Consider the following 17691-nt stretch of genomic DNA (forward strand, 5'->3'; position numbering starts at 1 on the left):
TTATAGCACAATAAAGTGTATTTGAATTACATAATAGCAGTTTTTTACATAATAATAATAATAACGTACATATGCATATGTCTCAATACCAGCCAATACTTATTATTAGTTGTCTTGTATAATGCACCGATACTTCAATTCGAGGTGTCCGACAAGTATACGTGTCTGACACGTATCCATGTTCGACATGTATCCGTATATGATACTTTAAGATATTTTATCAATACTTATCAATTAAGTATGTCATTTACAAAGTCATAGTAGACTACAAGAAAATCTTTGAATAATAACCAATTTTAGTGACAAAAATAATTAGTCACTATAGTGATCAATTTATGTACCAATTTATAAACTAAACACTACTGACAACTAAAATAGCTCAATAAATTATAATTAGTCTCTAAATTGATAACTAAAATAGTTTTTATTATAAATTAATTTCTAAATTGGTCACTAACATTAGCTACCAAGGAGGTTTTGACTACTAAAATAATTGGTTTCTAAATTAGAAAATTGGTCTCTAACATATTTTTTGTTACTAAAATTGATCATTATTTAAAAGTTTTCTTGTAGTAATGATATTTTTATGATGATAATAATTTATATTTTTTATGTTGAGACTTTAGTACATATGGTTTAATTTGGATTGACATAATAACAATCTTATATTTATTATGTTTTTAAGAATTATATACACTTTTCAATATTCATATATCACGTATCATATCTTATTATTTTCAAAATAAACGTATCGACATATCAAATACGTGATGTATCTGATACACGTATCGTATTCATGCATCATAGGTTATATTACATTAGTATAATTATTAACATTATTATTAAAAAAATTTATTATTATTATTATTATTATTCTGAAATAAATATTATTTATTTTTAATTAATTTATTACTAAGAATACTTGTGATTAGTTATTTAATTATTTTCATACTATTATTCTTTTTTACAGGATCCATACTATTATTATTATTATTATTATTATTATTAGTATTAGTATTAATGTTAATATTAGTATTAATCAATATTCAGTATTATTAATACTTTTAGGGTTAAATATGTTTTTTGTCCTTCAAGTTTCAGTGAATTTGGAATTAGTCCCTCTTCAAAACTTTTGACCAATTTAGTCATTCATCTTTAAAAATGCGTGAATTTAATATTTTTAACTAAATTTTGTTAAATTTATTTGACGTTTCAAGCACATTTCATGATAGTATTTAATTGTTTACACCGTTTAGCACAATTTCGCTTTAATGTTAACTCAAATATTATCATAAAATGCGTTTAAAATGTCAAATAAACTTAACAAATTTTGGTAAGAATGACTAAATTCACATATTTCTAAAAATGAAGGACTAAATTGGTATAAAGTTTTGAAAAGAGACTAATTTCAAAATTCACTTGAACTTGAGAGACCCAAAACATATTTAACCCTTACTTTTATTATTAATACTAATGTTATTAATAATATTATTATTATTTTGTTCGGGATTCCTAAAATATCTTATGTTTATATTTTATATTGAAAAGTGTAAACTCCACCTCAACTTTTTATATGGTTTAACTAAACATCACTAATCAATTTTACAATTTAAAGCAAGTAAATTTACATCTAAATATTATCAAATTATTTATTTAGATACTAATTATACATAATTATAACACTTAAATATATATTTTTTATTTAAATATAACAATAATTATAAAAATATTAATGCATTTTTATTATACAAACAAATTTATTTTCCCAGTATGAAAACACGCTAAAGAATTTTGGAAAATTTTAATGCACAGTTATCTTGATACAATCACGAAGTTATCTTTCATTTTTTCACCTAGGTTAAACTTTTTCTTTGAACGCAAACAAATCCATCAAAGAGTATTTTTCCTCTTAAAACATCATTTTTCATATATTACTTCCAATGTTTGTAATTTTGTATTTCAAAATATTAAAAAAAAACAATTCCTGAATTTTATATTTAAACTTTTAATTAATATATCCCTCCAAAATTATAGTAACCAATAACTATGTGACATTTTAATACATAAATATTACAATAATAATAACCATAATATTATTTGTAACCAATTCATTTATTGATAAACAATTAAAAAACAGAATACATTATTATTTCATCTAACAAAATATTTATAATTATTTGTAAGCAATTTTAAAATAATTTATTAAAAAATATAATATATTTTTATTCCAAGCAACAAAATATATAAAATTATTTGTAACAAATTTTAGAGTACTTCATTAAAAATTATAACCACAAATGTTAAAATAACATTGATTCATCCTAATTCTAATAATATCTAATGTATATACTAGTGTAAACACAGGCGCTATCGCGCCTGCGTGTACGCATTTTTCGAATTATATTTATAATTGATGATATTGTAATGTTATTAAGTTAATGAACAAAATAAAAGTATATTTATAAAAATTAAAGTGAAATGTATGGAGAAAATATGAAAAAAATAATTGTTGATGAATAATATGAGAAAAAAGAAAAAGGAGATAAATAAATAGTTTTATAAAAACTTGTAAAATTAACCGTTAATTTTTAAAAATTTAATAAATAATTAAATTGTAAAGGGTAAAATTGGAATTATGAAATGTGGACACAAAAGAGGGAATCCCCTTTATATATAGTTATAGATACAATAATATTATATAATGACATATATAAAATAATTATTTAGTCCAAATATAATAATATTTTTATTTTACAAATACAAAATTAAAAAAAAAAATATAGCACCGTGCGTACATGCACGGATATAGCACTAGTTACTATTATAAGTAAATATAACCACGGATATAGCACTAGTTACTATTATAAATATAACCACGTACTTTTAATTGCATGATGATAATAAATTAATTTTCCTTAATAATATAATAAATGTAACCGAAAAAATATATATAAGCACCCGTACGCGTAGGCAGGTCTAATTTCCAAAACAAAAAGGCGGGGTATAAGAGGGAATTACATGGGTTTCGAAAGTAATTGCCTATTAAAGGATAATAGAAGTGCAACCCACCCGAACCCTAAAGGGCACATGTTTTCGGAACAAATAAAAGAACAGCAAGAATGGAATAAAAAGAAGTTTCAGCGTACCAGAGACGAGTTGTTTGATAAAAAAACGAAAAAGAAAACAACAGAGGTGGTTCTAGCCCTACAACTACAATGGCTGACACGCAAATCATTCCCCCGCAGCATGACCTCGATGCCAAATGAGACGCCTGCCTTGATCTCACCGTTCGTCGCCTCGTCTACTCCTCATCTGCCGGTCTCTTATTTTTCAGTCAGTACCATATTTCTTTCATTCATTTATTTTCCGAGTATGCTGAGGGTTATGATTTCAATCCGAAGGAAATCCTATGTGCTTTTCTCGTTTCTGAGATGAAAGCACCAGATTTATCTGCCATCATATTCTGTTATCACTCTTATTAGATACTTGATCTTCCCTATTAAATTAACCCTACACCAAAATCTAATCTCCAAATTCCTCTCAAACCTTCTACCCGTTATCCCAATAAGAAGCCCCCTAATTACAGACCACTTGGGAAGAATGCTAGATGTCACAACTTTTTGTGTCTGTTTGCTTTCTCGCGAGATTTCATTCACAGCACACAAGTTTGATATATGTGCCACATTATGTTCTGACTCTTTTGTTCAAAATTATTTTTTCTAAAACAATTTCATTCTCTTAAGCAATCAATTTATCATCCGAAATCTATTACATTTTTTTTTTCAAATGTTTCCATAACAAGTGCACTGAGTGCCAAAATATAGACGAGATATGTTTTATCACATTATTTTGTTCAATTTCCCTCTACTCAAGTGCTCAGGGACAAGCTACTAGAAAATGAAAATATGCTTAGAGGATAAACACTTTCAGAGATGTTAAGAGACAAACAACTTTACGAAGCAGAAATATGCTCAGATTCCACGCCTAAACTTACAAGAATTTGCCTAAAACAAAAGTAAAGATTTAAAACACCTAGATAATGCCCAAGGGCAATTACCCCTGGCAAGATGATTGATGGTTTAGCGTGTTTTTCTGGTTCTTAGCCTTGTCTATTTTTTGTGTGAAAATCAGTTAGTGGTTGGACAGAGAACTTTCCAGTATTCTCTACAGTTATGATGATTTTAGAGGCTTCTGCTGCTGATTGTTTCTGGCTACCAGGAGTACTGCAGCCAGCTAGAAAGCAGTGTCCAAGGGTGTTACAGGCCTTCTGAGCAGCAGTGTCTTAGGTCTTATGGTTTCAGCTGAACAATTAGGGGTCAAGGATGTTGAAAGTTTGAAAGCCCGAGTCATTCTAGGATTTTCGTTTGTTCTTGATCATTGGATTTTTTGTCTTTTCTCTTTCTCTTCTTTGTACTGGCTGCCGTTGGAAGAAGTTTATTTTCTTTTTTGGGTGAATGCTTTTGGTTAAGATGGATTGTGTGTTTTTCACTTATTTATCGGCCTTCGCTTGTAGGAGAGTATTAGAAAATATTTAGTTTTTCATTAGATTATCCTAGAATATTGTGCAAGCATTTTTTGAGTTCTTTACTGATTTTTTGGGTGTTTGGTTTTGAGAATGTTTAATGTGTAGGAAAAGGTGAAAATGAAAATAGAAAACAATAAAAGTTGGTTTCCCTATTTCCCACAGAAACTTCAGAAAATAGGAAACACATTGAAAAAGAAAATGCTTGTTCAAACCAAATGGCTCTTTATATTTCTTTATTATGTTTCCTTACTTTATATGATTACTTGGTCTCTTTCCTAGTGGACCTGAGATTGTACTAGTGATTGTAATACTTGATCTAATTATTACTATAAATAGGCATATTGTGTTGGGGAATTGTAAACATTATATCCTACCAATGAATATTCCCTGATATTACTGGTAAATGTCATTCTCTTGTTTCCTTCTTTCTTGACCCTAAACCTATATTTTCTTTATTAAAAGATACTTGATCAGTTGCAAACATTATGGTACTAGCCACTCAACATCAATGTTTCGTGCACTTGGTCTATCCAACATAATCAACTAGCATAATTAATGGAGTATCTACAAAAATATCATATTTTTTTGGCTTAAATATGTTCAAGGTCCTTGCAAATACAGTGATTTTAAAGTGCTTCAAAAATTTTGGTTTTTGATCTATGTGATGTCTGTTGTCACTTGTTTTGGTTTCTGTCATGAACTTGCTGAAGCAACATGCTTTATGTTCTTTCAAATATAACAATTTTGTTTTTATGTTCTTGCAAAATATAACAATTTTTGTTCTTAGTCCTGTAAATACAGTGGTTTTCTTTCCCATGCCATTTCGTCCCTGCAAAATTTGGTGGTTTGTGTTTTTAGTCTCTGCTGCAATGCCAAGTACTACAACAAGTTAGGATGATGAACATTACAAGGATCAAAAACCAATTTTTTGCAGGGGCTAAAAGCAAGTTGGCTTATTTCCGAGAATGTAAAATATATTTAAGCCTCCTTTTTTTATTTTAATTTTAGCAAGACGATAATATTATTTGATAACCTTAGTGCTTTACCATGCCTTTGCTCAGCTGATTTGGGTTAAAATCGATTACCTATCCCCAATCCCATGCATATTTTTCTCGGTATTATTTTTTTTTTGTGCATTTTGAACGTAAATTATCAAAGTACTATTTGTTTTGCTAAATTGAACTTGCATGCTGTTGCATCTACTGCCTCTGAGCCTGTAATGGTTGTATTGAAGACCAATGTCGGTTTGAAAAAAAGAATGACGACCTATACTTTGTTGGCTCAGCATACAATTAATGACATATAAGCCAATTTGTTGGGTGAGTGTCATGAATAGTTTTGTCATTAGTAGTCCCATCTTTCGAAAATTTGGTATTTATAATCAATTTGAGCTGCTGATTTTATTTTATTTTCTTACATTATTAAACGAAGGTTAAGTTACTTCTATGTTGGTGGTTTAGTTTGGGGTTTTTGTAATGTCTTTTATTATACAATACAATCATTTTGTAAGTATTATATACCTTTATGGTTGAGACTTGTATCTTTGTGTTTGAGACTTCCTCAAATAGTTGAATCTGTGGTTGAGATTTTCCCAAATTGTTAATGTTGAATTTCTTTGCTTCTGATTACTGTACTAGGGAGTCCTGTAACTCGATGGGCATCTATTGCTTTTGGTGCTGGAGTTGGAATTGGATCTGCATATGCAGAATGTTCTCGTCTATTTGATGGCCCTCCAACAAAATTACCCCTACCTAAGGTCTCCGAAACTGCTGCTCAGGTAGGATTTGTCTTTTATTTTCTTGTGTATACATAATGCTACAATCCAATAGAAAGGTATGGGACCTTAGGCCCACTCCCTCGTTGGAAGTACGGGATTTTGGTGTTTATAGGGCATTGGGCTTTCCAATTACACAATGTTATCAATAGGAAAATATTGGTAACTAAAAGATCCTTCATGAAAATATATCGGATGCCATAACAGCTTATGGCAGTCATAATATATATATATATATATATATATATATATATATATATATATATATATATATATATGTATATATAACACTTGAAGAGGTTTTAGAGAAATGAGATAGTGAAAACTTATCACTGTTACTATTTTATCACTCTTTATATAAGAAAATAATAGACAGAATACAAAGAGTCAAGACCCAGTCCTAACCCTAACCCTAAAGAAGGGATCCCATACATGATAATAGAAGACATTACATTTCAACACTCCCCCTCAAGCTGGAGCATATAGATCATATGCTCCAAGCTTGGAACATATAAATTGAATTCTAGGCCTTCTTAAAGATTTAGTTAGAATGTCTGCAAGTCGTTCATTAGAGCCGACAAACTCAATAACAAGATCCTTGGATAGTAATTTCTCTCTAACAAAATGACAATTAATTTCTATATGCTTTGTTCTCTCATGAAACACCGGATTGGAGGCAATGTGAAGGGCTGCTTGGTTGTCACAATATAACTTCATCTGCTCATTTTCACAAAATTTCAACTCTTGAAGGAGTTGTTTAATCCACACTAGTTCACATGTAGCTAGAGCCATAGATCGATATTTCGCCTCTGTACTAGATCGAGCAACAACACTTTGTTTCTTACTTTTCCAAGATACAAGGTTTCCTCCAAGGAATACACAATACCCTGTGGTAGATCTTTTATCAATTAGACAACCAGCCCAATCTGCATCACAATACGCTTCAACTTGAGTACTTCCGTTGTTCTCATACAACAATCCTTGTCTTGGATTCCCTTTTACATATCTGAGAATGCGAATCATAGCATTCTAATGATCAATGTGGGGATTTCGCATAAATTGAGTTACAACTCCCACTGGATAAGAAAGACCAGGTCTTGTTATAGTAAGGTAGAGGAGTTTTCCAACCAACCTTCTATATCTCTCTAGATCTGAGAAAAGTTCACCTTGATCCCTTGTTAACTTTTGATTTGAGTCCATAGGGCTATCAATGGGCTTCCAATTTGTCAGGCCTGTTTCCTCCAAAATATCAAGAGCATATTTTCTTTGTGCAATGATGACACCTTCTTTTGATTGCGCCACTTCAATACCAAGGAAATATTTAAGACGACCCAGATCTCTGGTCTGAAAGTGGCTAAACAAATGGTTCTTCAATTGAGCAATTCTAGTGATATCATTTCCTGTGATAACAATATCATCAACATAAACCATAAGATAAACACGTTTGTCAGGAGAAGTATGACCATAAAATACTGAATGATCTGCTTCACAACGTTTCAATCCAAAATTCTGCACAACATGACTAAATTTACCAAACCAAGCTCGAGGAGATTGCTTCAAGCCATAGAGAGAACGATGTAACTTACAAACTAACCCAAACTCCTCCTGAGCAACAAACTCAGGAGGTTGCTCCATGTATATCTCCTCTTCCAGATCACCATGAAGAAAGACATTTTTAATATCCAACTGATACAGAGGCCATTGGCGAATGACAACCATAGCAAGGAAAAGACGAACAGAACTGGTTTTAGCCACATGAGAAGAAGTATCACAATAGTCAAGGCCGTAAACTTGAGTATACCCCTTAGCTACAAGATGAGCTTTGAGTCGATCTACAACACCAGTAGGACCAACCTTAATAGCATAGACCCATCTACAGCCCACAGGCTTCTTACCAGGAGGAAGAGAGACAAGTTCCCAAGTCCCACTAAGTTCAAGTGCCTGCATTTCATCAATCATGGCTTGTCGCCATCCAGGAGGACCAAGAACCCTGAACCCTGAACCCTGAACCCTGAACCCTGAACCAAATCGAAAAACAATACAACGAATCAAAGTGCAGAATTTTTTACATGCAAGGACCTAAACTAAGCTCATTTTTTCACATAGGAATTTAAAGATAAACAGCATCAATGATCAAACTATAACACTTTGCAATTGTCTCCACCGAAATCGCGACAGAATGGTGAACAAGAAAATCTTAAAAAAAAAAAGTATTTTAAGAAGAGTCGCCACCATAGTTTATTAAGGCAAGCTAGGGAAAACCTAAAAAGGATGGTCTACAAAACCAAACTGAGTTCGAAAGTCGGTTACGTGTGTGGAAGATAAAATATTTTTAATTTTTTTTTATTCCAACGTGTTTGATCTTGCTTCTACATATCCTTGTCTAAAATGAAAAATCAGGGTTATATAGTTCTTTAAAAACATTTAAAACTATTTGAAAAAACTTTAATTTGGTTAATTGTAAAAGAAAAAAAATTAATACTTTTACTTATCAAGTGACTCTGATACTCAACATGATAAAAACTTAATTATCAAGAGACTTGACATGATAATGAAATATTTTTAAAACTATGTGAAAATGTTAATTATAAAGTAAGTCCGAGTTTTAATATGATAATCAATGATTTAAAAAAATATATGAAAGTTTTAATTATCAAGTAAGTCTAAGACTTAATATGATAATAAAAAAAATTATTTAAAATTTAAATGAATGAAAATTTAATTATCAAACAAGTCCAAGACTTGACATGATAATTAATAATTTAAAAAATGTGAAAACTTTAATTATCAAGTAAGTCTCATACTTAACATGATAATCAAATTTTTAAATTTTGAATGAAAGAAAGTTTTAATTATCAAGTAAGTCCAAGACTTAACATGATAATTAAATAACTTTCAAAAATTTATAATTTGGTGTACGTATGAAAAGTTGAATGTCAAATAATAAAAGAGGTAATATTACAAACAGTCGCACAAAAATATAAAGTAATCTAAAAAACATAAACCACATATTGGTCAAAGAAAGAAAAAGCACGAACAAGAACTCACCCATAGTGCAATCCATTGCTCCATACAAATATCAAGTATGGTGTGATACAATAAAAATGAGTACTAATTTTAATCAAAATAAAACTCACATATCAAATGTTTATTCCAACACCTACATATATACGTGTACTTTATAGGTTCTCAACATAAACGCTTAGTGCAAATACATTACAAACCATGATGCTGGTATTATATATATATGTATATATATATATATATATATATATATATATATATATATATATATATAATAAATCCAACTAGGATGTTTCAAAGCTCATCTTCAAATAATTATTAAACAGTTCCAAACAAATTAGATAAGACATAAAAGAATTCACTCACACAAAAAGGGTTCAAACTCCAATAAATTCAAAGCCCATATGCTTTAGATTTTCCTTTTCCTGTTTCAGCTTCAATTTTACAATAAAGCATCTTGCCAGCTTTAAACACACCCAACCATGAATTCCAAATCCAGAAATAAACCCATAAAACCCATCATGCAAAATAAGAAAACCAATAACTGTGCAATAGTATATGACAGAACTCCATGGGTATAAACAAAAGTCACATGAAATATATGTTCCTGAATAATCCAACCAAAAGAGGGCATGGACTAGCTGCTACTTTCTCCATTCCAGTAAAAAAAGTACTAATATTCATAAAGTAAGCCCATGAGTTCAATGCTCCCCACATCAATCAGTCAATGCAAAACAACAACACTCTTACAAGTTTTTTTTTTTCTTTTCAAACTCACCACAGCAAAATGAATCCAGAATTCCAACTTCCAATACCAATGAGATTGCATCAATAGCTCAAGCCAAAATCTCATTAAAATAAACCAATTACAATCAGTGAACTCCTACTCAATCACAAACAAATATAGGTCTCGACAGCCCATGACAATATCAATAGATTTACCGAACTAAAAAATTTCAACTCACTCTTAATCAAATAACTCAGAACGTGAACATTACACCAAGGCCTCAGCACACCATAAACTCATAAACTCATCACAAAATACAAAGAACTCGGAAAATGCCCATACCAAAACTCAGAAACTGCATCCATCCGAATTCATATTCAATCACACATCAAAGCCCCAATCTAGTGCGTTTAAACCCCAAACAGAAAAATTAAATCCAAAATTATAAAGGACGCATAAAGGTTATATAATTTTTCAACAAAAGCAACTCAAATGCACACTCTAAGCCACTCAAAAGCAACTCCAGTTCGATTAAATCCCAACCAGTTTCTGAAAGAAACCCCAAACGAAAGAAAAGAAGCAGAAATAGAGAAGGAAAGGAAACTAGTTGGTACCGACAACAACGGCCTCGTCGGATTTGCGAGGAGATGAGGATGATGAGTCCACGCCGCGGCGCTATGAGAAGATGCGAGCTCCAAGGACGATGAACTCTCGGCGAATTCGAACAGTAGTGGAGCAGTGAGGAACAACCAACGGCGGTGGCTCAAGGAAGAAGATGAAGATGAGTGCGACGCTGCACCTGTTACTCACGTGACTGATACTGCAGTGAGAGTCCGCTGCTGTGCGTTCGTGAGGCAGTGGTGTTAGGGTTTTTTGATCGCCCCTCTCTGAAGAAAGAAGAATCACAGGAAGAAGATGAGACCCCCAAAGGGTTTTCTCCCAATTCCTTCCCCTTCCCCTTCTCTGTTTCGTAGTGTGTCTGTTTAGGTGTGTTTTTGTTAGAGATGTGCGAGAGTGTTGTGTGAGTAGTGAATGTGAGTTTCAACTAGGGTAGTGTGAGTAGTGAGTGTGAGAGGAATGGTGGCGTGTTCACCATAAAACGTGAAAAAATCCCTTGTGTGCGATTTAGTATTTTTCTATTGATTCCCGTCCAATCCAAATATTTTCTATCCGGATTTATAATAATAGTATCTTCTGCTATATAATTCTTGATAAAAATATTACTTATTCTATCAAATAAGTCTTTTTTATATGTATTGTAATTTGAAGAAATCATTGTGTTTTTATTTGATTGAAATAGGGATCTATATCGATAAATATATGAGTCTTTCTTATTTGCATAATTCATAAAATTATAGGATAAAAGATCGTATTTATATTGTTTTCTAATTTTTTTTTAATATGATTCCTTGTTGTTCTTTGTAAAGAATTAATGGGCTTTTTCCATATGAATCCCATTTGGTTAAATTTTTATTTTGAGTTACACCACATTTAGTGATTCTATTTCTCCATTTTTGTGATACTAATTTTGACCAGCTACTATTAGATAAGTTATATTGATAATAATTATTCTTTAACCAATTTGTCCATTGATTTAGTTTAGAATTGAGCAGGTTATTTTGTTTTCTTTTAGACTGACCTATTCCTTGTGCTCCAAAAAAAGAATCCTTTATTTCATTTTTCAGAATTTTTTTTTTATTATATTGAAAAAGAAGTCTTAACTTATATATGTTTATGTTAATAATTCGGGTTTGTAACAAATTTAAAAATACATATGGTTGTGACAAAAAGCAGACATCAAAATAATTATGTGAATTCACATTCTTATTATTAAAATATTTGTGTAATTTTAAAAGAAAGGGAATTATACTTTGATTTGTTTTATAACTTCTTTCTGTATTTGGTTCATTATCGTAAAGCCATTTATTTAAAAATTTTTTTGTTGATTCAAGAAAAAGTTGTAGCTGGATTTTCGGAATACAAATGATATATAGAAAGATATCTATGTATATTTTTTTCATCAAAAATTGAAAAAAAGAATGTGATTTTTTAGTTAAGCTAATATTTCTTCTTTGGAATATCTGCAAATTTTTTTTTTCGAATTCTATCCTTTTACTATCATAAATTTTTTTCTTCGAATGAATATTTGTCTCGGGAATTCCAAGTCCTCTTTTCTTTTCTTCTTTTTTCATTTTTTCTATTTTTTTAATAACTACTTTTCTTTTAGTATTGAGATCCTTTATAGATTTTTTTTTCAATGAAAAATTTGTCGACTTTATCGATTGAATTGAAATGGTTGCTTTAGAAATCATTGAATTATTCTTCCAAATTGTTGAATATTTTTTGTTTTCGCTCAATTCATCGAGTTTTTGGGCTTTCCTTTTAATAAAAAAATATTTTAAATTTAAAAATTCTTGTTTTTTTTTTGTGAGGAATACTATACTTTTTATAATAATTTCAAGAATACTTTGGATGATCCCTTTTGCTTTTTCTATTACGATATTTAGAAACAGTTTGAATTTTTCACTTAAAACTTTTAGAACTAGAAAAGTGAAAAATTCAAATTTTTTCTTTTTTTTAGTTCTTTTAAAATGGGGTCGAAAAAGTAAAGTGGATTTTTCGTGGAACTAGAAAAAGGCAATTCGACTTCCATCCCCCAAACTGTTAAAAAACAAAAGTTCTTTTTTTTCTTTGAATTTTTTTTGTTTTTATTACAGTGTTTTTTAGATTTATGCCAAGGTTTTAGACGAAAAGGAAATAATATTTTTATCTGAATCCAATCTGTTAGCCATTTTTGCGGAAACTCTCTTTCGGATAATTGAACGCCGTTATACGTGCATTTAATATATATTTCTCTCTTCCAATCCATATAATCTTCAGACCATTCTGGAATTTGAAAAAATAGTATACGAGTTGTATTTTTAATTATTATAAATAAAGGTAATAGAATATATTTCCTAATAAAGCATTGGGTTATTAATAAAACACCTCTTATTACTTGAGCAAATATAATGCTATCCCAGGCTTCTGCTATTTCTATACGTTTTCTTTCTGCATTTTCCTTTTTTGCTTCCTCCTCTTTTTTTTCGGACTTTTTTTTGTTTTTTCCTCTATAGAACCTAAAATTTGAAATTTTGTCTTTTTACGAATCCAAATATTTAACATAAAAAATATTTTCATTGATTTTAAACTATGAAAAGAAAAGAATATTGATTTTTCAATTTTATCCAAAAAAAGCGGCGAATGCACCCTTTTTTGAAAAAATTTCCAAGTAACTGTTTTCCGTCTTTGAGCACGGATAGATCCTTTGATTATGTCTCTTCGAAAATCCGATTGTTGGGAATAACGTCTTAAAGCCAATTCGTTTTTTTGTTCAGTATTTTTAGTATCTCCACGATTACGATAAGTCTTGTATTTTTTAAAAAATTTATCTTTATTAGTCAAAATGACTACACGTTTGCCTTTTCTAGAACGAATTTGAGAATTATCTGCTTCAATTTTTCCACCTAGTTGTTCTAATTCGTCCATCAATTTGTATGACCACCGAGGTACTTTTTTACAGATTTCGTTTCTTTTAATAGACTTAGTGTTCTTTCGATTTACTTTTCTTTTTTCGTTCAAATCAGTTGTAATTGCATCAAATAATATTTTGATTATTTGTTTTTTTTCTGCGTCATAATTATAATTCATTTTTACATGTTCAGGTTCTGTAAATAAATAAGGTACGTGCGAATTTAAGCTTGACACTAATGAAAATTGACTGATTAGATTAAAAAGAAATGTAGTTACTAATAATTTTTTATCAAATGTTTTTCTATTTTCCTCTAATTTTGGAGAATTACTATTATTCTTTTTAGAAATCTTATTATAAAGAAAGATATCTTGAATTTAAGCGGGATGATCGCAATCGTTCTCGCAAGCCGGGAAAGGGACGACCCAAGTGTGACCATTGTGGCAAATTAGGCCACAAGATTGACAAATGTTATGCTCTACATGGACGTCCTCCTCGGTCTGCTGTAGTGGTTCACTCTGATCCTCTTCCCTGATCAGCAACTGTGGATCCTGCTTCATCTGATACCGCAGGGCACCCTGCCATTTTCAACGACTTTCTCAAATGGTATGAGGAACGTCAGAGTTCTAGTTTCACTACATTTGGCTCTGTTGCACGCACAAGTACATCATTTGTTGGCCTGACTCACTCTGATTCTCTTGGTCCTTAGGTTCTTGACTCAGGCGCCACAGACCATATTACTGATAACAAATCTTTGTTTTCTTCTTTGTCTTGTCCGGATCATTTACCCTCAGTTACAATGGCTGATGGGTCTAGAGTCTCATCTCATGGTGTTGGTACTGTTAATATTTTTCCATCCATATCCATTGATCATGTTCTTTATGTTCTTAGGTCTCCATTCAATTTATTATCTGTCAGTCGGCTAACTCGTTCTCTTGATTGTATTATTTCCTTTACCAAAGATTCTGTTTGTTTACAGGATCGGAGTTCGAGACACATGATTGGCACCGGATGTGAGTCTAATGGTCTGTATCATCTTCATGCACAATTTGGTCATCCCAGCCTTGCCAAACTACAACAACTTGTCCCCAACTTGTCCAAGTTATCTTGTTTGTCGTGTGAGTCTTGTCAATTAGGAAAGCATAGTCGTAGTTCGTTTCCTTGTAGTGTCTCACAACGGGCTTTGTCCCCTTTTGCATTAGTTCATTCAGACATTTGGGGACCTAGTCGTGTTAAGTCTACTTTAGGTTTTCAGTATTTTGTTACTTTTATTGATGATTATTCAAGATGTACTTGGTTATATTTAATGAAAAATCATTCTGAGTTGTTCTCTATTTTTCAATCATTCTTTCATGAAATTAAAACACAGTTTGGGGTTTCTATTCGAAATTTACGGAGTGATAATGGTCGTGAATATCTCTCTCAATCCTTCAAACATTTTATGGCTTCTCAGGGCATTCTTCATCAAACATCATGCGCTTATACACCCCAACAAAATGGAGTGGCTGAGCTCAAGAATAGGCACCTTATTGAAACAACTCACACTCTTTTAATTCATGGTGCAGTTCCTTCACATTTTTGGGGTGATGCGGTTCTTACTGCTTGTTATCTTATTAATCACATGCCTTCTTCAGTCTTGCATAACCAAGTTCCTCATTCTATTTTATTTCCTCACGACCCTCTTCACCCTTTACCTCTTAAAGTCTTTGGGTCCACATGTTTTGTTCATGATTTTAGTCCTGGCTTGGATAAGTTGTCTCCGAGAGCCCACAAATGTGTCTTTTTAGGATTCCCCCGCTCACAAAAAAGGTATAAGTGTTTCTCTCCTTCCCTCAACCGTCATTTTATCTCCGCTGATGTCACCTTTGACGAGTCTTCTTTTTACTTCACACACCCCTCTTCTCGTTGTGAGCCACCATCTACTACTATAGATATCCCTATTGTGTGTGATCCTCCTAGTGTGCCCACTTCCAGTGCCACCTCGGATTCTCCTCAGCCACCTCCGAGTGTACCTATTACGGATAGACCACCTCTTCAGGTTTATAGTAGAAGACACCGTTGCCAACCACCAACACATGACTCATATCAAGTGCCGAGTTATTTGTCTCCTCCGGTTCCAACAACCGAGTCTGATATTCCCATTGCCCTTCGTAAAGGTATGCGTTCTACCCGTAATCATTCCCCTCATTATGCTGCTTTGAGTTATCATAGAATCTCTCCATCTTTCTATACATGCCTTTCGTCTATTTCCTCTTTGTTAATTCCAAAATCTTTAGGTGATACACTAGCCCACCCTGGTTGGCGTCAGGCCATGCTTGATGAATTGAGTGCTCTCAGGCATAGTGGAACATGGGATCTTGTCCAATTACCATCCGGGAAATCTGTTGTTGGTTGCAGGTGGGTCTATGCTATCAAAGCTGGCCCTGATGGTACTGTTGACCGTCTCAAAGCTCGCCTTGTTGCCAAAGGTTACACACAAATCTTTGGTTTGGATTATGGTGATACTTTTTCTCCAGTGGCCAAGATGGCATCTGTTTGCTTATTCATTGCCATGGCCGCTCTTTGCCAATGGCCTCTTCACCAACTTGATGTCAAAAATGCATTCCTCAATGGCGATTTGAATGAAGAAATTTATATGGAGCAACCTCCGGGTTTTGTTGCTCAGGGGAGTCTTCTGGATTGGTTTGTCGTCTTCACAAATCTTTATATGGCCTAAAGCAGTCTCCTCGGGCCTAGTTTGGAAAATTCAGTAGTGTTGTTCAACAATTTGGCATGTCTCGCAGTGAAGTGGATCATTCAGTTTTTTATCGTCACTCCAGTGCTGGATGTATCTACTTAATAGTATATGTTGATGACATTGTTCTCACTGGAAGCGACAACATTGACATCTCCCTCTTAAAGCAACATCTTTGTCGTCATTTCCAGACCAAAGATCTTGGAAAACTCAGGTATTTCTTGGGTATTGAAGTAGCACAATCCAATAGTGGTATAATACCAGAGGAAATATGCATTGGATATTTTGGAGGAAACTGGGTTAATGAATTCTAAAGCGGCAGAAACACCCATGGATCCTAATATTAAACTTCTACCTAAACAGGGGGAGCCTTTCTCAGATCCTGAACAGTACAGACGATTAGTTGGAAAGTTGAATTATCTTACTGTTACTCGTCCTGATATTTCCTTTACTGTTAGCGTGGTGAGTCAATTCCTTAATTCCCCATGTGAAGAACATTGGAAGGTAGTCATTCGCATATTAAAGTATATCAAAAGCTCTCCTGGAAAAGGTTTACTATATGATTCCAACTCTGATACAAAAGTTGTATGTTATTCAGATGCTGACTGGGCAGGATCTCCTTCTGACAGAAGATCTACTTCCGGATATTGTGTCTCGATTGGTGGTAATTTGATCTCTTGGAAGAGCAAGAAACAAAGTGTTGTGGCAGGATCTAATGCAGAAGCGAAATATAGAGCTATGGCTTTAGTCACGTGTGAACTTGTTTGGCTTAAGCAATTGCTTCAAGAATTGCAATTTGGAGATGTCACTCAAATGACACTCATATGTGACAATCAGATTGCTCTTCACATTAGCTCTAATCCTGTCTTGCATGAGAGGACCAAACACATTGAAATTGACTGTTACTTCATTCGAGAAAAAATCCTATCCGGGGACATCAAGACCGAGTTTGTCAACTCAATTGATCTCTTCGAGGACCTAGAATTGATTATCTTTGTAACAAGCTTGGTACATACGATTTGTATGCACCAGCTTGAGGAGGAGTGTTAGATGATATAATATTGTGTTTAGTAGTTGGGCTCAGCCCATTATGTATTTCTGGATTTGGTCCATTATCAATATAAATAAACTATCCTTTGTGTAGGGTTTACACAAGGAAAATTAATCCCAAAACCCTATTTCATCTTATTTTACAATACTTATTAAATATTAGTTTTGGCAAATGCCTATATCTGTAAGAATTGATTATCATTACCATTCATTAGGGATGTAAGCGCGGGGTTAACATTTGAGACCTACCAAAACCAAGCATTATATTGTATCAACATTTAGGGTTTTATCCAAACGGAAAAAATCACTACCACTTGTACAGCCAATATAGATCAACAAGTCCAAT

The 17691-nt window shown here is 32.3% G+C and overlaps 1 pseudogene across 1 annotated transcript; it reads left to right on the plus strand.

The window, feature by feature from the left end:
• Nucleotides 1-3058: 3058 nt before the first annotated feature.
• Nucleotides 3059-17468, plus strand: LOC146885591 (MICOS complex subunit MIC10-like; annotated as a pseudogene). The gene is made up of 3 exons (XR_014995829.1): nt 3059-3333; nt 6163-6302; nt 16894-17468. The product of XR_014995829.1 is annotated as an MICOS complex subunit MIC10-like (transcript).
• Nucleotides 17469-17691: the final 223 nt, after the last annotated feature.

This window comes from Vigna unguiculata, chromosome 6 (genome assembly GCF_037176805.1).
Source record: "Vigna unguiculata cultivar grain cowpea cultivar isolate G323 ecotype 2 chromosome 6, ASM3717680v1, whole genome shotgun sequence".
Classification (NCBI taxonomy): Eukaryota; Viridiplantae; Streptophyta; class Magnoliopsida; order Fabales; family Fabaceae; genus Vigna; species Vigna unguiculata.